The sequence below is a fragment of the Prionailurus viverrinus genome, chromosome D3 (genome assembly GCF_022837055.1).
Source record: "Prionailurus viverrinus isolate Anna chromosome D3, UM_Priviv_1.0, whole genome shotgun sequence".
NCBI lineage: Eukaryota > Metazoa > Chordata > Mammalia > Carnivora > Felidae > Prionailurus > Prionailurus viverrinus.
This window is the reverse complement of record NC_062572.1, coordinates 20,338,561-20,357,119: the sequence shown is the minus strand read 5'-3', so window position 1 is coordinate 20,357,119 and position 18,559 is coordinate 20,338,561. Positions and strand designations below refer to the sequence as shown.

At 41.0% G+C, this 18,559-nt stretch overlaps 1 protein-coding gene, 2 long non-coding RNA genes, 1 pseudogene and 4 gene segments (V, D, J or C); 6 read left to right on the top strand and 2 right to left on the bottom strand.

Annotated features, from left to right (window-relative positions):
- LOC125148931 (immunoglobulin lambda variable 5-37-like) overlaps positions 1-18,559 on the top strand; it is a 1,027,427-nt gene that overhangs the window by 751,669 nt on the left and 257,199 nt on the right.
- The window catches only part of LOC125148968 (uncharacterized), an 863,358-nt gene that overhangs the window by 588,764 nt on the left and 256,035 nt on the right, over positions 1-18,559 (bottom strand). The gene's annotated exons all lie outside the window — the stretch shown is intronic.
- Positions 1-18,559, top strand: part of LOC125148944 (immunoglobulin lambda variable 5-37-like) — a 657,272-nt gene that overhangs the window by 386,298 nt on the left and 252,415 nt on the right.
- The window catches only part of LOC125148932 (immunoglobulin lambda-1 light chain-like), a 327,578-nt gene that overhangs the window by 71,106 nt on the left and 237,913 nt on the right, over positions 1-18,559 (top strand).
- The window catches only part of LOC125148935 (immunoglobulin lambda-1 light chain-like), an 899,300-nt gene that overhangs the window by 647,693 nt on the left and 233,048 nt on the right, over positions 1-18,559 (top strand). The gene's annotated exons all lie outside the window — the stretch shown is intronic.
- Positions 1-18,559, top strand: part of LOC125148936 (immunoglobulin lambda variable 5-37-like) — a 647,249-nt pseudogene that overhangs the window by 404,175 nt on the left and 224,515 nt on the right.
- Positions 1-18,559, top strand: part of LOC125148937 (immunoglobulin lambda-1 light chain-like) — a 498,673-nt gene that overhangs the window by 259,926 nt on the left and 220,188 nt on the right.
- The window catches only part of LOC125148973 (uncharacterized), a 133,643-nt gene that overhangs the window by 62,004 nt on the left and 53,080 nt on the right, over positions 1-18,559 (bottom strand). Inside the window, exon 3 of one of the 3 annotated variants that reach the window (XR_007145749.1) lies at positions 11,261-11,383. The exons of the other annotated variants lie outside the window; for them this stretch is intronic. This is a non-coding gene — a long non-coding RNA (uncharacterized LOC125148973). Of the gene's footprint in view, positions 1-11,260; positions 11,384-18,559 lie in introns of those variants that run through there. 3 annotated transcript variants of the gene reach the window in all.

The following is an 18,559-nucleotide window of genomic DNA, read 5'->3' as shown; positions in this document are numbered from 1 at the left end:
TGTATACAAGAGATTAATTTTTTTGACTACATCATTTCTGACTATGATTTACCTTAGCTAATTGGAAGATATGCTGTTTTTAAAACACTTCAGGGCGCCTGGGTGGCGCAGTCGGTTAAGCGTCCGACTTCAGCCAGGTCACGATCTCGCAGTCCGGGAGTTCGAGCCCCGTGTCAGGCTCTGGGCTGATGGCTCAGAGCCTGGAGCCTGTTTCCGATTCTGTGTCTCCCTCTCTCTCTGCCCCTCCCACGTTCATGCTCTGTCTCTCTCTCTGTCCCCAAAATAAATAAAAACGTTGAAAAAAAAATTAAAAAAAAAATAAAACACTTCAAATTTCATATTCTTGTTTTATTTTCTGCATCAACTATGGTTCTTTTCCAAACACTGCTAAAGACATTCCATGGCTATTGATTATTAAATTCAATTTTATGTGTCTATAATTGGTTAATTTAAATTACTTCAATAATGGACAGAGTTATTTCCACATATCTAATTCATGAAAGTTGTTAATCCTCATATACTCTATCTCTTTCAATCACAGCAGATAAAATGGGAGCTTTGAATTTGCTGATCATCCAGATGATGACAGGAGAGAGAAGGAGGAACTCTCCAAGGCTATTATTTTAAAAGCCTATTCAGTTCCAAGACAGTTTCTGCCCTGTTCTGACAAGTCAGCAGAATCATGACTCTGTGAGAAATTCTGAGTAGAGCATTACAGGGAATACCTTTTGCTATATCAACGAATTTATATTAACATATTAATATTTATTTATTTGTTATTTTTTAATTTTTAAATCATTATTTTTTAAGGTTTATTTTTTATTTTGGAGACAGACAGAGAGAGAGAGAGAGAGAGAAAGAGAAAGACAGACAAACCGCAAGCAGGGGAGGGGCAGAGAGAGAGGGAGACACAGAATCGAAAACAGGCTCCAGGCTCTGAGCTGTCAGCACAGAGCCTGATGCAGGGCTCAACTCACAAACTGTGAGATCATGGCTTGAGCCAAAGTCAGACACTTAACCAGCTGAGCCACCCAATCACCCCTATTTGTTATTTTTTTAACCCAACCACTAAAGGTCTACAGAAAATGGTGCTATGGAAAAATAGCAAATGAATAAAGATTTACTCAAGAAAATCTGCTAAATCTTAGTAAGAGCAGCAAGAACCCATTTTTTTTGACTCACTACCTCCCTCTCCAGTCCCCCAAAAGGTCCACTCAGGCTGGTTGTGGCCACAAATATGGGGCTCCCTCTTTATTCAACTCCTAGTCAAGGGCTATAGTATTTCTCCCTGCAGAGGCAGGCCATTAGTATTTCTCATTCTTACAGGTGCATGTTGCAGAGACTAAATTCCAGGTGAGACAATACGCTTCCTCCACCCAGCCCCCACTCATAACATAGGGACTCTACCTTAGATCCAGCAGGCTGAGAGTACTGGGGTTCCAGCCACGCTCACCCCAGTTGACTCATAAGGAGAGATAAACAGAGAAGACTTCAGGATGCTGCACCCACCTAGAGTCCTCCTTGTAAAGAGGGGGAAAGTCACTGAGATATGGGGGTAACTCATTTCTCCCATTCCACCCATGGAGAAGAGATTTTGCCTACGGAAAGGTAGGCCATAAGAACAGCGACATCCAAAACTCTCACCAAGGGAACGGACTTTATTTGGAACAGATTGCGAGAAAGATTAAACCTAAGGATGTTCTCAGAAACCATAAAAATTTTGGTGGTAAACAACTTGGAGGTAGGCGTGAGAGCAACTGGCTAAACCACAGGCCAGTTAGTTTACCAGAGAGAACCAGAGAAAGAGAAAACTAAGAAAATCCCTCTTGGGGTCAGAGTAAATCTCAAAAGCAGGCCTCAAAACTATCATTGCATTGGGGCTTGAATATAATTGGATCGGAATGTGGAGAAACTTATGCTCAGGGCATTGTCAAAAACGACAGAGCATTCAGCTGGCAATTAGTGAAACCTAACTTCTGGGTGTGATGCCAACAGAGGAGGACAACAGAGATATCAGAAGAAAAGACAGTTAAAAAGAGCTCTGTTATCCCAGGGTGACCGTGCATATCCAAGTTCGTGTATCAGAGGAGCACAATGAGAGGCTTCATGCTGAAGGGAAAACAGACTTCAGTAAAACATTCCAGACAAATCACAAAACTAATAAACAAGGAAGCAACAACAAGCCCTTGAAGGGATAAGGGGATGGGATCCCAGAGTTGCTACAAAATATCATCTCAAATTACGCAACAATCAATAACAATTTATGAGACATACAATGAAACAGGAAAGTGTTACCATACAAGGGGGAAAAGTGGAAACAGCACGAGCTACCCACAAGAGGGCCAGGATATTGGATTTAGCAGGAAAAAAAACCCTTTAAAGTAACTATTATAAATATGTTTCTTTTTTTTATTACATTTATTTTATTCATTTTTGAGAGACAGTGAGACAGAGCACGAGCAGTGGAGGGGAAGAGAGAGAAGACACAGAATCCGAAGCAGGGTCCAGGCTCCAGGCAAGCTTTCAGCACAAAGCTCTATGCGGGGCTCGAACCCACGAACCGTGAGATCATGACCTGAGCTGAAGTCGGACACTTAACTGACTGAGCCACCCAGGTGCCCCTATAAATATGTTTAAAGAGCCAGAGGGAGCCATGCTTAAAGGAGTAAAAAAATTATGATGACTAGGTCTCATCAAATAGAGAATTTCAGTAGAGGGAAAAAATATGAGAAGCAATCAAGTGGAAATTCTGAACTTGAAAAGAACAATAACTGCAATGAAAAAATCACAAAAGGGGATGAAAGGTAAATTGCAACTAGCAGAAGAAAACTACAACAAATTTAAAAAAATATTGATGGAAAAAGTTTGCCATCCAAATATATGAGAGGGGAAAGAATGAAGCAAAATGAATGAAACCTCAGAGACAAGTGGGACACCATTAAGCATACCAGCATGAGTATAATGGAATTGCCAGAAAGAAAGAAAGAAAGAAAGAAAGAAAGAAAGAAAGAAAAGAAAGAAGAAATTTTTTAAATATTCAAAAAATTGGTTGAAAACATCTATATTTGATGAACAGTAATATACATCCAAGAAGCTTGGCAAACTGCAAAGAGATCCACATGGTGGAGAACAAAAAGAAAATCTTGAAAGCAACAAGATGAAACTGACTCATCATGTATAAGGAAACCCCAGTATATTAATATATGACTTCTCATTAGAAACAGTGGAGGTCAGAAGGCAGTGGAATGATATATTAAAAGTGTTGACAGAAAAAAATTGTCATTCAAGACTCTTATATCCAGGAAAATTCAAATAAAGATGAAATAAAGGTATTCTCAGGTAAAAATTAGAGTCTATTGCTACCAGACACACCATCCAAAGAAATATTAAAGAAAGTTCTTCAAGCTCAAAGCAGGTGACCCTCAAGAGTAATCAAATTTATAACAACAAACTAATGACAACAATGAAAGAGTACCAATACATGTAATTATATACACTAGCCCCCGTTACCTATGGTTTTGCTTTTTATGGTTTTAGTTATCCACAGTCAACTGCAGTCTAGAGACAGATGATCCTCTTTCTGATGTATTGGCAGGTCAGTAGTAGCCCAACACCACATTATAAAGCCTACATCATTCACCTCACTTCATCTCATCATATAGGCATTTTATCATCTCACATAATCACAAGAAGAGTGAGTACATTATAATAAGATGTTTTTGAGAGAGACCACATTCACATAACTTTCATTATAGTACACTATTATAATTGTTCTATTTTGTTATTAGGTATTATTGTTAATCCCTTACTATGCCTAATTTATAAGTTAAACTTTATCATAGATATGTATTTATAGGAAAAATTATATATAGGGCTCAGAACTATCTGTAGTTTCAGACATCCTCTAGTGGTCTTGGAATACAACCTCTGCAGGTAAGGGGGGGGACTACTGTAATTATAAAAGATAGTATAAGTGCATATTTTTCATTTTTCTTCTGTAAACTGATTTAAAAAGCAATTGTACAGAACAGTATAGATAAATTTTATCTGACAATAACCACACAAAGAGATGAGCAAGGGAAAAGCTATACTATAGTAAGATAATGACATTGGATGGTAACTCCAAATGGAAAGGACAAATGAAGAGAACCATGAATGGTAAAAATGAAGGTACCTATAACAAAGTCAATAGATACTTGCTTTCTTTTATCTCTCGGCTTCTTTAAAAGACATAAAATTATAACTATTAAAACAATGGGTTGTTAAGTTTGTAACATATATAGACATAATACCTACAATAATAATAGAATCTCAAGAGGAAGATGGGGAAAAGAAAGAAGTGGGCTGGAAGTATACAGAAATAATGTTTCTATACCTCACTAGAATTAGGTTTGTATAAATCCGATGTGGATACGGTTATGTTAAGGAACATATGGTAAGCTCCAAAGGAACTACTAAGAAAAACTAACAAATATAGTGAAAACAATCATTAAAAAGTTTAAATGACACTAGAAAATATTGACATAATGCAAAAGAAAGCAGTAAAGGAAGAAGACAAGAACATAAAAACTATGCAACATATAAAATCAAAAGTAAAATGGCAGATGTAAATTCAGATACAGCCATAAGAACATTAATGTGAATGAAGTAAGCAAACCAATTAAAAGGCAGAGATTGTCAACTGAATCACAAGTATACATCGCTATGACCATATATCCTCATAAATCCCTTTCTCCCACCCCATGGTGAATCTTTGCTTCCTGCTCCTTATCCCTCCCTGGAGTCCTGAAGACTAGGTGAGATGCTTTTGCCAAATATTCTCATAAGACTCTATATTTCCCCTTTTGCAGTGTTCTCATTATTGCCTATTGTTACTGTTAGACTCAGTTCTGTGAGATAGAGTTTGTGCAGTTTCCAACAAACTAGTAATTCTGAATATACACAGTCATGCTGCTAACTTGCATTGGAAACTATGGAATGTCCTTATGACACAGGACAAGACCCTGGAGACCGCTTGCACCATTTCCATCAAGATCCCAGGAGGAGCCTTAGGTTATAGGACAGAATCTTTGCTGTCTGGGGGATTTGAGGCAGGCCCCTGGGGAGGAGAATCAGACATTGTAGAGAGGGAAAGCACATGGCAGGAGGACCCTCCCAAGGTGCTTTTATAATAGACTAAAGCAACAGGAAGGAGCCCAGCCATGCTTCTGCTGCTGCCCTGAGAGCAGAGTTCTGATGGGTGAGTGTATTGGTTTTCTAGGGCTGGGATAGCAGCACCACAAACTGGGGAGAGGGGCAGTGCTGATAATAGAAATGTAGTGTCTCACAGTTCTGGAGGTCAGCAGTCTGAGATCAAAGTGCCAGCAGGGATAATGTTGTTTTGTGGGCTGTAAAGGAGAATCTCATCCATGCCTCTCTTCCAGCTCCTGGTGGTTTTCTGGCAATCTTTGGCATTCCTTGGTTTGTAGATTCTGCCTCTATCTTCATGTGGTGTTCTCCCTTGTCAGAATCTGTCCCCAAATTTCCCATTTTTATAAAGACACCAGTCAAATTGGATTAGGGACCCACCCTGCCCAAGTGCAACCTCATCTTAATTTACCTAGTTGTATCTTCAATGATCTTATACTGAAATAAAACCACATTGATAGATACTCAGGATTAAGATCTAAACATATAAATTTGGGGGCTAGAGGACATAATTCAACCCACAAGTGCCTTAAGCAAAAAGCTACTATTTTTGTAATGTCTCATTGAGGTGGGGCATGTAAACTCTCACCAAGGGTCTAGCATCTATTGAGGGCTCAGAAGTAGTCATTTTGAGGCTAAAGTCTGGGATTGTGATGCCTCCTGCTTTGGTCTTCTTCTTTAAAATTACTTTGGCTATTCGGGGCCTTTTGTGGTTCCATATGAATTTTAGGATTGCTTGTTCTAGTTTCGAGAAGAATGCTGGTGCAATTTTGATTGGGACTGCATTGAATATGTAAATAGCTTTGGGTAGTATTGACATTTTGACAATATTTATTCTTCCAATCCATGAGCAGGGAATGTCTTTCCATTTCTTTATATCTTCTTCAATTACCTTCATAAGCTTTCTATAGTTTTCAGCATACAGATCTTTTACATCTTTGGTTAGATTTATTCCTAGGTATTTTATGCTTCTTGGTGCAATTGTGAAGGGGATCAGTTTCTTTATTTGTCTTTCTGTTGCTTCATTGTTAGTGTATAAGAATGCAACTGATTTCTGTACATTGATTTTGTATCCTGCAACTTTGCTGAATTCATGTGTCAGTTCTAGCAGACTTTTGTTGGAGTCTATCGGATTTTCCATGTATAGTATCATGTCATCTGCAAAAAGTGAAAGCTCTACTACAAAGGTGTAATCATCAAGACAGCATGGTATTGGCACAAAAACAGACACATAGACCAATGGAATAGAATAGAAACCCCAGAGCTAGACCCACAAACGTATGGCCAACTCATCTTTGACAAAGCAGGAAAGAACATCCAATGGAAAAAAGACAGTCTCTTTAACAAATGGTGCTGGGAGAACTGGACAGTAACATGCAGAAGGTTGAAACTAGACCACTTTCTCACACCATTCACAAAAATAAACTCAAAATGGATAAAGGACCTGAATGTGAGACAGGAAACCATCAAAACCCTAGAGGAGAAAGCAGGAAAAGACCTCTCTGACCTCAGCCGTAGCAATCTCTTACTCGACACATCCCCAAAGGCAAGGGAATTAAAAGCAAAAGTGAATTACTGGGACCTTATGAAGATAAAAAGCTTCTGCACAGCAAAGGAAACAACCAACAAAACTAAAAGGCAACCAACGGAATGGGAAAACATATTTGCAAATGGCATATCGGACAAAGGGCTAGTATCCAAAATCTATAAAGAGCTCACCAAACTCCACACCCGAAAAACAAATAACCCAGTGAAGAAATGGGCAGAAAACATGAATAGACACTTCTCTAAAGAAGACATCCAGATGGCCAACAGGCACATGAAAAGATGCTCAACGTCGCTCCTTATCAGGGAAATACAAATCAAAACCACACTCAGATATCACCTCACGCCAGTCAGAGTGGCCAAAATGAACAAATCAGGAGACTATAGATGCTGGAGAGGATGTGGAGAAACGGGAACCCTCTTGCACTGTTGGTGGGAATGCAAATTGGTGCAGCCACTCTGGAAAACAGTGTGGAGGTTCCTCAGAAAATTAAAAATAGACCTACCCTATGACCCAGCAATAGCACTGCTAGGAATTTACCCAAGGGATACAGGAGAACTGATGCATAGGGGCACTTGTACCCCAATGTTTATAGCAGCACTCTCAACAATAGCCAAATTATGGAAAGAGCCTAAATGTCCATCAACTGATGAATGGATAAAGAAACTGTGGTTTATATACACAATGGAGTACTACGTGGCAATGAGAAAGAATGAAATATGGCCCTTTGTAGCAATGTGGATGGAACTGGAGAGTGTGATGCTAAGTGAAATAAGCCATACAGAGAAAGACAGATACCATATGTTTTCACTCTTATGTGGATCCTGAGAAACTTAACAGAAACCCATGGGGGAGGTGAAGGAAAAAAAAAAAAAAGAGGTTAGAGTGGGAGAGAGCCAAAGCATAAGAGACTCTTAAAAAGTGAGAACAAACTGAGGGTTGATGGGGGGTGGGAGGGAGGGGAGGGTGGGTGATGGGTATTGAGGAGGGCACCTTTTGGGATGAGCACTGGGTGTTGTATGGAAGCCAATTTGACAATAAATTTCATATATTGAAAAATAAATAAATAAATAAATAATAAAATAAAATAAAAAAATAAAAACAAAATAAAAACATTTTTGTCACGATGCAAAAAAAAAAAAAAAAAGAAAAGAAGTAGTCATTTTGTTGAACTAGTAATACATGTAGGATGACATTCGTCCTGGGGGCACCAGAGGGCACTGTGGGTCTTGGTTTGGGACCCCAATAAGTCCAAATCCACTGGGCTGTGCTCAAGTGCAAAGGGTGTGACTGATGCTTCCTTTGAAGATACTTGTGTAAAATCAACTCTCCACTCTTGAAAACAACACCTTCCTCTTCTTCTGAACTCAGGAAATTACAGGCATGATGTCTTTAAGCTCAAGGCTCAGACAACAGCTTAGGCAGACACATTGAAGAATGGAGAATAGATTTGCATTTGATGCTCCTCCTTCCTTGAACTCCATAAATGGTTGCACTCCATTTATGAACTCCATGATGGTTGCAGAGCTGGGGTCCATAAAGAGGATAATATGGGGGCTTGGAGAGTTCAGTCCCAGTGGGGCAGCCTCAGAGCAGAGCTCATTGAAGCCACTCCATACCAGGGACTGAGGTCCCACTTGCCTCCTGCCGTTCATTTTCCCAATAGGTCAGGGTTCCAACCCCCTGACGTTTCTTTGCAAGGACAATCCCCAGGGACCTCTGTCCTGTGTCTATTACACTCAGCTCATTCTCACATTTTGTGTTTCCTGATTTCTGTGCTCTGTCTGTGCTAACTCAGCCTCCATCAACATTTGCCTCCCCTGGAGCCTCAGTCAAGCTCAACCGCACCCTGAACAATGAGCACAGCAAATACATACTTGAATGGTATAAACAGAGACCAGAGAGGTCCCCTCAGGATGTGATGGAGGTTAAGAGTGATGGAAGCCACAACAAGGGGGATGGAATCCCCAGTCCCTTCTAAGGTTCAAGCTCTGGGATTGACCTCTATGTAACTACCTCCAACATCCAGTCTGAGGATCAGGATGAGTATTACTGTGGTGACAGCCATACAATCGATGGCCAATATGGTTATGACACAGTGACACAGACAAAGGGGAAATGAGGAGAAGACCTCCCACCATCTCTCTCTTCTTCCCCATGGGGACACAGGGGGTGCTGCTGCCTGCTCCTCTCCAGGGCGTTGGGATCTTTGACTCTTCTTACAAATCCTGTCATTCCAAACTTCTATCCCAAGACACCACTATGAAGATGTAGACATACTTCATAATTTAGGTAATTTTGACAACACAACATTCTCTTTCCTCCATCATAATTCTGGAAAAGACCTGACCAGCTCAGGCAGTAAAAGGATCCTGAAATAGTAGCTGGGCTGAAATGACATCAAGAGCCATCAGACCCTGTCCATAATGGGTATCTGTTCAGGGGATGGACACAGATCACAGGGTTCTGGAGTTAACCAAGGAGGTTGGTTCAGTGAATATCTTAACCACAATTTCATCATGGAGTATAATGGGACTACTGCCATATTGAATATTCAAAAGGAAACATTTGGTACCAAGTGGAGGCAGTACAGACAGCCTTGAACTCATGATGGTTGCAGAGCTGGGGTCCAGTAGAAAAACAGTGTGCATGTTAGGATATCTGTGGTAGGACCACCATGGAACATGGCTTGGGATTCTCCATCTGTAGTCAATTCTCAGCTTTGGTGCCAAGAATGAATCCACCTCCTGCTTGCAGGACTTTTCTAGGGTCTGTCCAGGACCACCTCTACTGGGACAATAGCAGGGCATGGTGAAGGGGGAACACTAAAGTGGTAAATATATTGACTCCTCTTAATCTCAGCCCTGTGAGTAATCCACCTCAAGTGCATTTGGTGAGAGGTGGGCAAACTTACCAGACATATTGATTTCCTCCATGGTTTTTCTGGCATCTGGAAAACAAGCATCTTTCACACACACTCACACTTTTGTGTTAAAATTGAGTTAACACTGTGTTAACATCCATGGGCACTGACCTGAGCAGGGTTGGGAGGGATTTTGATGCTGGATCTCAGAAAGTCAGGTTGGGTCCCCCTAGTCATGGAAAGTCCAGGAACTGCCCACAGCATGGACAACTCGCAAGTGAGTAGGAGGAAAAAAGGTGGCTTTTCTGGAGAGGGAGTGGGCAAGGGTGCAAGAGGAGCAAGAGAAGAGGTCAACATCAAGTCTCGGTCTTACAGTGAATTCTTTTAGCATTTGGCTGGCTGCAGTCACAGGGGATCACAGGGCCATGTAACTCACTTATGTAGAGGGTTGTTCTCTACCAAGAGTTTGCAGTCATTTTGTTCCAGAACGGCCTCACATAGGTCCCTCTAGTAGGGATTTCCTTCCACTACTTACATTTGAGGAAAAGCAGTAGAGAGGATGGTAGAGAAATACTATCCAAACTTCTAGTGTGAATCATACCACCTCCAAGCCCTCCTGGGGAATTCTGGTATTTATAACTTGGAAGAAGTGACCCAGTAGCCTTAAGTGGACAGACAGAAGGACACACTGTGAAGTACAGACAATGAATGGAAAAGGGAGGCAGATTAAGAGCATTCCCTGTCATGCTTAGATGGTACCCAACCAATGGGAGAGTGACAACTACAAATCATCCGTTAAAAGGGGTTAAAGAATTCCATGAGTAGCCATTTTTATTTGTCAAGTTTATAGCAGGATCAGGGTCTCAGTAAGAGACACTGGTCAGCTCTTGTCATGTGAAAATGAGTAATGACCAGTGTGAAAAATGATATCACTTCTTGGATTGTTCCTCATCAGTGGTTTTTGCCTTCACCAATTGCTAGGAGATCCTGAGACCAGGAATGAAAATATATGTCAAAAGTTCTTGTGTAGCTTGTGGCCTTTTAGAGTCCTCCAGAAAGGAAGTCCTTTAGTACCATTGTCTCATTTGGGGAATCTCTTGGGCCTGATAAGTTATTTACAATTTAACTCAGGGAGCATCTGAAACAAGTCACAAGATTGAGCCCGGAGGAAAAATGTAGGTGATAAGACAGGGGTGGCAAGGCATGCTGAGCCAAGAGTGAGAGTGTGTTCAAAGAAGACTCCTTTCCCCACTCCCCCCTACTCATTCTGCATCACCCTCCCTTCTTCCTTTCCACCCCTCACCAGCTCCCCATTCTCACTAGTTATCAAAAGTTCTCATTCTCAATCTCTTTCTCTGGAGATGTCTGAAATACTCCCCATTAGTCATGTTCTACTTAATTCTTCTAACATCCCATTGTATCCTATGCTGTGTGTTCCTTTTTCATATGCTCTTTCCAAATTTTTTTTCCTGTCCTAGAGTGGGTGTTTGTGTGTGTGTCTGGCTGTCTTGCTGACTTTGTTCTATAATGGTCACAACACCAAAAATAATGATATTGAGTCTGTGATTGTACTAGTTGTCCCGTGTGACAACCAGAATCCCTGACCTTTACCTACAGGATTGAAGCTTTCATTTCCCAGAGGTGGGGCATGTTGGCAACTGCAGCTCCAGGACCTACTTGTGCCGAAGAGAGCTGGCACTCCAGCGACATGCCCCCTTCCTGATGGCAGCCTGCATCTGGTGACCTCCGCATGTGGGTGGGATGACAGTTGGATGCTTCACCCTATTCTGTAGGACAATGAAGAACACACCCTGTATCAGAGTTCACACAATTTCGACTGCAGGCCAGGCTGTGACAATCTCCCAGGCCAATGTCCTTCCCTGCTCATACCTGTTTCTTCATCTTTTCCTTTACTCTGGGTTGTATTCTCAGGTTTGTCTAGACTTCCTACACTAATCTCTAAGTGAGATTAGAGAGATTAGTGAGATTTGCTCCTGGGAATCTTTGCCTACCACAGCTTTTTGTTTTCTTTCCTTTCTTTTCCTTTCCTTTCTTTTTTCTCCCCTTTTTAAAATGAGTTGCAATTTACATACACTAAAAACTATCCTTTTAGTGAATATTTCAGTTCTTTGAGTTTTGACAACCTGCACACAGAGGTGTAAGCACTTCCACTATAGCAGTATATGACAGGTCACTCAATTACCCATAAATTCCCAATGCACCTTTGCAATAGACTCTCCCTCTAGTCACAGACCCTGGCAACCTCTGGTCTGTTGTCTGTCCCTACAGTTTGCACTTTGCAAGTACATCGTATAAATGAGATCATACATGGGTAGCCTTTTGGTTCTGACTTCTTTCACTAAGCATAATGCATTTGAGATCCATCTATGTTTTTGTAAGTATTAATAGTTCATTTCATTTTAATTGTTGAGTAGAAGTCTATTGTGTGGATGAACCAGTTTGTTTATCCACTCCCCAGTTAAGGTATATTCGGGTTATTTCCAGTTTCAACTCTATGACAATTTCAAATAAAACATTTAAAACATTTTTTAGTTATTTTGTGGATGTTAAGTTTTCATTTCATTAGGGTAAATACCTAGAAATGGAATTAATGGGTCATATGATAGATACATATTTAACACTCTATGAAACTGTTAAACTAGTTTCCAATGTGAATGCTTGATTTTTCATTTTCTATTTTTTAATGTTAATTTATTTATTTTGAGAGAGAGAGAGCACACAGGGAGTTTCAGAGAGAGGGAAAGAGATCCCAAGCAGGCTCTGGCCTCAGCTTGGAGTCCAATGTGAGGCTCAATCTCATGACCTCGAGATCATGACCTGGGCTGATATTAAAGAGTCTGATACTTAACTGACTGAGACTCCCCTGCATTTTCATTATCACCAGGCATTGATGGGATTTCAAGTTGCTCCATATCCCTTTAGCACTGAAGACCATCAGTTTGTTTTTATACAGTCATTCTAGTATGTCTGGACTGATGTCTCAGTATGTTTTTAAGTTTCATTTTCTTGGTAGCTTATGATACTGAATATCTTTTCAGCATCTTTTTATCTTGTTGTTGAACTGGTTGATTAAATAGTCACCCTTTTTTAACATTCAGATTTCCCCAGGTTTTCTTGTATTCATATGTACTTCAGTGTCTATGTGTGTCTGTGTATTTAGCTCTATGTGATTTAGACCCATGTGTAGCTTTGTATATCCATTAGAGCAGTCAAGATACAAAAGAGCTCCATCACCACAAGGACCCCTTATATTGTCCTTTATCACAACATCCATCTTTCCCCACTCAAGTTCCCTTTTCTGCTTCTACCCATGCCATCCAATAATTCATTTCCACTTCTAAAATATTGTGTGTTCAGAAGTGATATTGAAAAAGAAACAAAGGAGGTGGGGAATCTCACATTACTTAGCTTTGAGGATTGCCATTTTCATTCTTCATAATTCCCTGCAAATTCATCAAAATTGTTGTGTGCATTAAGAGTTCCTTCCTTTTCATTGTTGAATAGTATTCCATGGTTTCAGTGTACCAAAGTCTGTTTCATCAACTACCCATGGGAAAACATCTGGATTGTTCTCAGTTGGGGCTATTTTAGATAATGGTGCTGTGAAATTATGTGCATAGGTTTTTCTGTGAACATAAGTTTTCATTTCTCTGAAATAGATGCACAAGAGTATAGTTGCTGGGTTGCATGGTAAGTGCGAGTTTAGTTTTTTAAGAAGCTGTCAAACTCTTTTCCAGAGTGACTGCACCATTTCACATTCCTATCAGCAATGCATGAGTGATGCAATTCCTTCACATCCTTGCCAGCATTTGGGGTTGTCACAATATTTTATCTTAGCCATTCTGATAGGTATGTAGTGATACCTTATTGTGGTTTTAGTTTGCATGATTCTCATGGCTAATGATGAACATCTTTCCCTGTGCTACTTCAATCTCTGTATTGTCTTTGATGAAATGCTTACTCTTTTGCCCATTTCTTAAATGGTTTCTTTTTAATATTTAGTCTTGATAGTTCTTTGTATACTCTATACACTAGTTGTTGGATGTATTTTGCAAATGTTTTCTATTACTTGTTTATTTCATCCTCTTTAGAAACTTTTGCAAAGCAGAAGATTTTAATTTTGATGAGGTTCAATTTATTAAACTTTCATTTTACTAAACATTTCATCAAAAAATTCTTGCCTAGCCCTGAATCCTGGTGATTTTCTCCTACGTATTTTTCTAACACATAAAACACAGATAAACAAACAGAAAACGGCCTCAACACTGCATGAACAACTCACTGTGTCAAATGATCGAATTCTGGCCTCTCACACAACAGTATGACCAATGTCTCTACAAACTCTGGTTTCATGAACTCCCAGCCCTACCCCATGGATCTCATCACTACAGTGGATGACTGAGGTGTTCCTGACAAGCCCAGAGAGGAAGCCCCAGACAAAGACTGAATGTGTGTGCATGTCTTGGAGGGAGGGGGTCAGTGTTTTCCCCTCAAACTTAGAGAGAGTTCTGGAGATCTTGAGTACAGGCTTTGGTTTTAGGGCCCATGTAAATTAAGTAACAGTTGTTCTCTGTTTAGCAGGGAGCCATTCAAAAAGGCCACAAAGAAGGAAGTAGATTTGCATGAGGACATCCCCTTTATGAGGTTAAGAGAAGCTCTGATGCCCCATTCCCAGTTGTGGGTTCAGAAGCAGAGCCTGGGGCATCTCCACCATGGCCTGGACTCCTCTCCTGCTGCCCCTCCTTATTCTCTGCACAGGTGCCTCTCCCCATAGCTCAGCCCACAAGAGATACCAGGGATCAGCCTGACTTTGACCTTCTGCTCAGAACAGAGGACACTGCAGAGTACGTACTCTCTGAAAATAAGACTCTCATCCTCAGATGCACTCTCCTCTCTTTCAGGTTCTGTGGCAGCTTCTGAACTGACTCAGCCACCTGCGGTGTCTGTGGCCTTGGGACAGACGGCCAGGATTACATGCGAGGGAGACAGCTTCGAAAGCAATATTATTAACTGGTATCAGCAGAAACCAGGCCAAGCCCCCGTGCTGGTCATTTATGAGGATAGTGAGAAGCCCACAGGGATTCCTGACAGATTCTCTGGCTCCAGCTCGGGGGATGCAGCCACTCTGACCATCACTGGGGCCCAGGCTGAGGACGAGGCGGACTATTACTGTCAGTCCTATGATAACAGTGGTGATGCTCACAGTGACACAGGCAGATGGGGAAGTGAGACACAAACCCCTTTCCCATCTATGTCACACTCTCCTTCAGTCCCAGCAGGACTGTGCACAAAGCAATCGGTAGGTCTGGCCCAGGTCCCCAGATCTGAGGTCTGGAGTCTGTCCCCTTACTCTTCACCTACCAGGCAGGCTCTGCACAGTGTGGATCGGCAGGGGATTCATAAACAGTTATTACAACAACATTTCCTCCGTTACTGTGGGTGAATGAATGCCTGCGTGTTGAGAAGCAGACATGGAAGACATTTCTCAAAGACCAACTTCTTTAAAACTCCCGTAATGAAATGTTCTGAAATTTAAAAATACACTGGATAGATTAACAACAGATTGGATGCTGTAAAAGAAGAGAAGGGTGAATTTGATGTCACGCATTAAAACTATTCAAAATGAAACACAGAAGCAAACACCTAAGAAAAAAAGTGAATATAAGCTCAGTGCCTGTAGGACAACTTCAGGGCACCCAGAGAGTGTGCAGGATAGAAACAGAGGGAGAGAAGAGAAGGAACTGATGGTTCATAAAACATAGGTGAGGAAATAATCTATAAAAAGGCTTCAAATTTGGTGAAATCCATAAACCAATATATCCAAGAGTCTAAAGAAAGCTTGGACACAGGGGACATGAAAGACAGCACAGAACACATCTTGAGGAAATTGCTAGAAACGAGTGATGCCGACACTCTCACAGCCGGAGAGGAGATGTGTTCCCTACAGAGGAATCAATTTCATGGTGGAAGCACATTTCTCATTACAGCCATGTAAGCAAGAGAACAGGGAGCAATGTCTTCACAATCCCCCTAGAAAATGCCTGTAAACTTTGGCCTTTACCCAGGAGAAATCTCATTGAAAAGGGAAGACACACTAATCCTTTCTCAGACCGCAAACCTCTCAGAACACCCACAGACCCTCGGCACAAGCAACAGTAAAGGACGCCCCTCAGACAGAAGGAAAGGGTGACAGAGGGAAAGGGGAATACACACAAAGATAGAAAAAGCATCAGGTATCATAACTCCATGGGTAAATACAAAAATAAGTTTAGTGGTTCATATTTATAAAAGATAGTCAAGTGTTTAAAGAGAAACTATAGTAGTGTATGTGATATATGACGGATGTACAAAAAAAAAAAAAAAAAACCACACATGAAATTGTAAGGAAGATGAGACCGTGTTATGACATCCTTATCCTACAGTGTGAATGATTCCATGGCTTGGGACATACTTTTATAGTTAGGAGCTGAGGACTGTATACCCAAAATAAACCATTAAAATAATACTATGTTAACAATAAAGGGTTATAACTAATGAGGCGTGTTACATAGCACAGTCCAGAGAATACAGATCCAATAGAACATGTGTGTCATGTATGGGTCTGTGCATATTTATCTGTGATGCAGAGACAGAGACAGTGGTAGGGAGAGACAATGACATTGAGAAATGTCTCACACAGCCATGGGGTGGTAGGTCTGGAAGCTGCAGGAAGGACAGAAGGCTGTGGGTTTAAGTCAGGCGATGTTGCAGACTTTAACCCAAATCTAGTCTGAATGACAGAAATGCTAAGAGGAGACAGAGAAGAAAATTAAAGGATCCAAATCAAACTACTAGAGATGAAACCCACAAGGTCTCAGATTACAAACACAAGAACTGAGATTAGCAGCAGACACGACGTGCAGACACGTGATTGAACATGAACGCAGCATGGACACTGCAAAAGAAAGGCACAAGATGACTTTAAAGTGATTAGAGCACCACTGAGTGTAGGAAAGTTCAGCAACGGATGCACATGTGATTGTGTCCCCAGGGAGTGAAGGAGGGGAGGTGGAAAAGAATATTGACGAATTAGTGACCACAAAGGTTCTAAATGTCATGAAAATTCAAAACCTATGGATTCCAAATTCTTGAGAAACCCAAGCACAATGAGGGTAAAGCAATGGGGGTAAAAACTACACACAACACCCATCCATATCCAATTGTTTAAGGCAGAGAAAAAGAGTTTTAAAAGAGGGCAGAGGGGAAAGTTACTTGGTTCAGGGGAATACGGATAAGGATTCCAACAGATTTCTCAATAGCAGAGATGCACGAGAGAGGGCGGTGGATTAACATCTTTAAAAAAACGAAAAAGAAAAACCTTAATTCTTTATCCAGGGAAATTATCCTTCCCTGATGAAGGATATTATAAATTTTTTCAGATGTACCAAAGTGACAGAATTGATCATCAGCAGACCCTCAATACAAGAAATAATACTGGACTTCCCTCCCATAGGAGAAATGGATTCCAGAGAGAATCTGAATCTACAAAATGAATGTAAGAGTCAGAAATGATAGCTACAGAGGTAAACATTAAGAATATTTTTATTATTTACCTCTCTTTGAAAAAGAAATCACCATCTAAAGCAAATCTAATAACTGCAGATGTTGGAATTTACACTGTAGCTAACAGTGAGGTGATGACACTCATACCGCAGGGCTGAGGAGAGCGAGCTGGAAGTGTGCTCTAAGGATGTGATCCTCTCTGTCACGAGGTTTAGTATCGCCTGAATGCAGACAGTCAGGGGTCACAGATAAAAAGGCAGCAAGGAGTTATAGCTAATAAGCCGAAACCGACAAATAGAATGTATCATAAAAAAAAAATGTTCCATTACTCTGAAACAAGGGATAAAAGGAAAAACACAGCAATTGATGGAACATTCAGAAAATAAATAGCAAGGTGCGGCCTAATTAAACTATATTACTACTCACATTCAGAACATAGCCTACACACCACAAAAAAAGATAGATATTGTCAAACAGTTGAACAGCAACACCCAAGAATAAGAAAGTCATACTAAGCACAAGTTCAGAACATATTCCCACTTAATTCTGTTGCACAATTAATGATATAAAAAAATACTCAGAACATACAGAGAATCAAGGAAGAGGAAGAGAACACTTATAAATGTTTAGGATGGAATATTTCATGTTCCACACACACAAAAATGGAAATAAATGATCAGAATGTACATTTCAGGAGAACAGTTACAGACATGCCCTCACCTCTTCTCACGGCTTTAAGTTGTTTCAGACACAGAGTGACAAGAGCTCCCCTATGGAGCCCAGAGGTGAGCACAGCTCCTCATGAACCAGAGCTATGAAGCCCGCCCAGGATTCTCTCCACCAGTCTGAGAAGGAGCATTTTCACAGAGACCAGTAGGGAATGAGGGAGGCTTGGGGTGGCTAAGCTCAGCAGTGGGCTCAGGAGACAGAACTCTGGGGTCCCCTCCATGGCCTGACCATCGCCTGTTCCTCCTCCTCACTCTCTGCCTCCTCACTCACTCTTAACATCAAAGAACTTAGGCCCTCCTTGGTTGCTGACATAAGTCCTTTGATCTAAGCAGAACTAACTCATACTCTGAGATTTGCAGACCACTAGCCTTGCACCTTGTGGAGTGAAGGACCAAACTTCCCAGAAGATAAGATCTGACCACATTAAAAAAAAATAGCTGCCATGAATGCCAACAAATCTATTCAGGGTCATGTCCACATACAACTAGCCCCCTAGACTCCTATGTCTCCTCCACATGGTCCCCTCCCTTGTCCCATGCCTTCCCATTTACAACCCTCTAGCTTCACATGGATGGGGAAGATGTTCTTTGAGACATTAGTTCACTATCTTCCCATACTGCCAGCTCTCTGAATAAAGCTCCCTCTCCTTTCCCCCCATTACTTACCTCTAG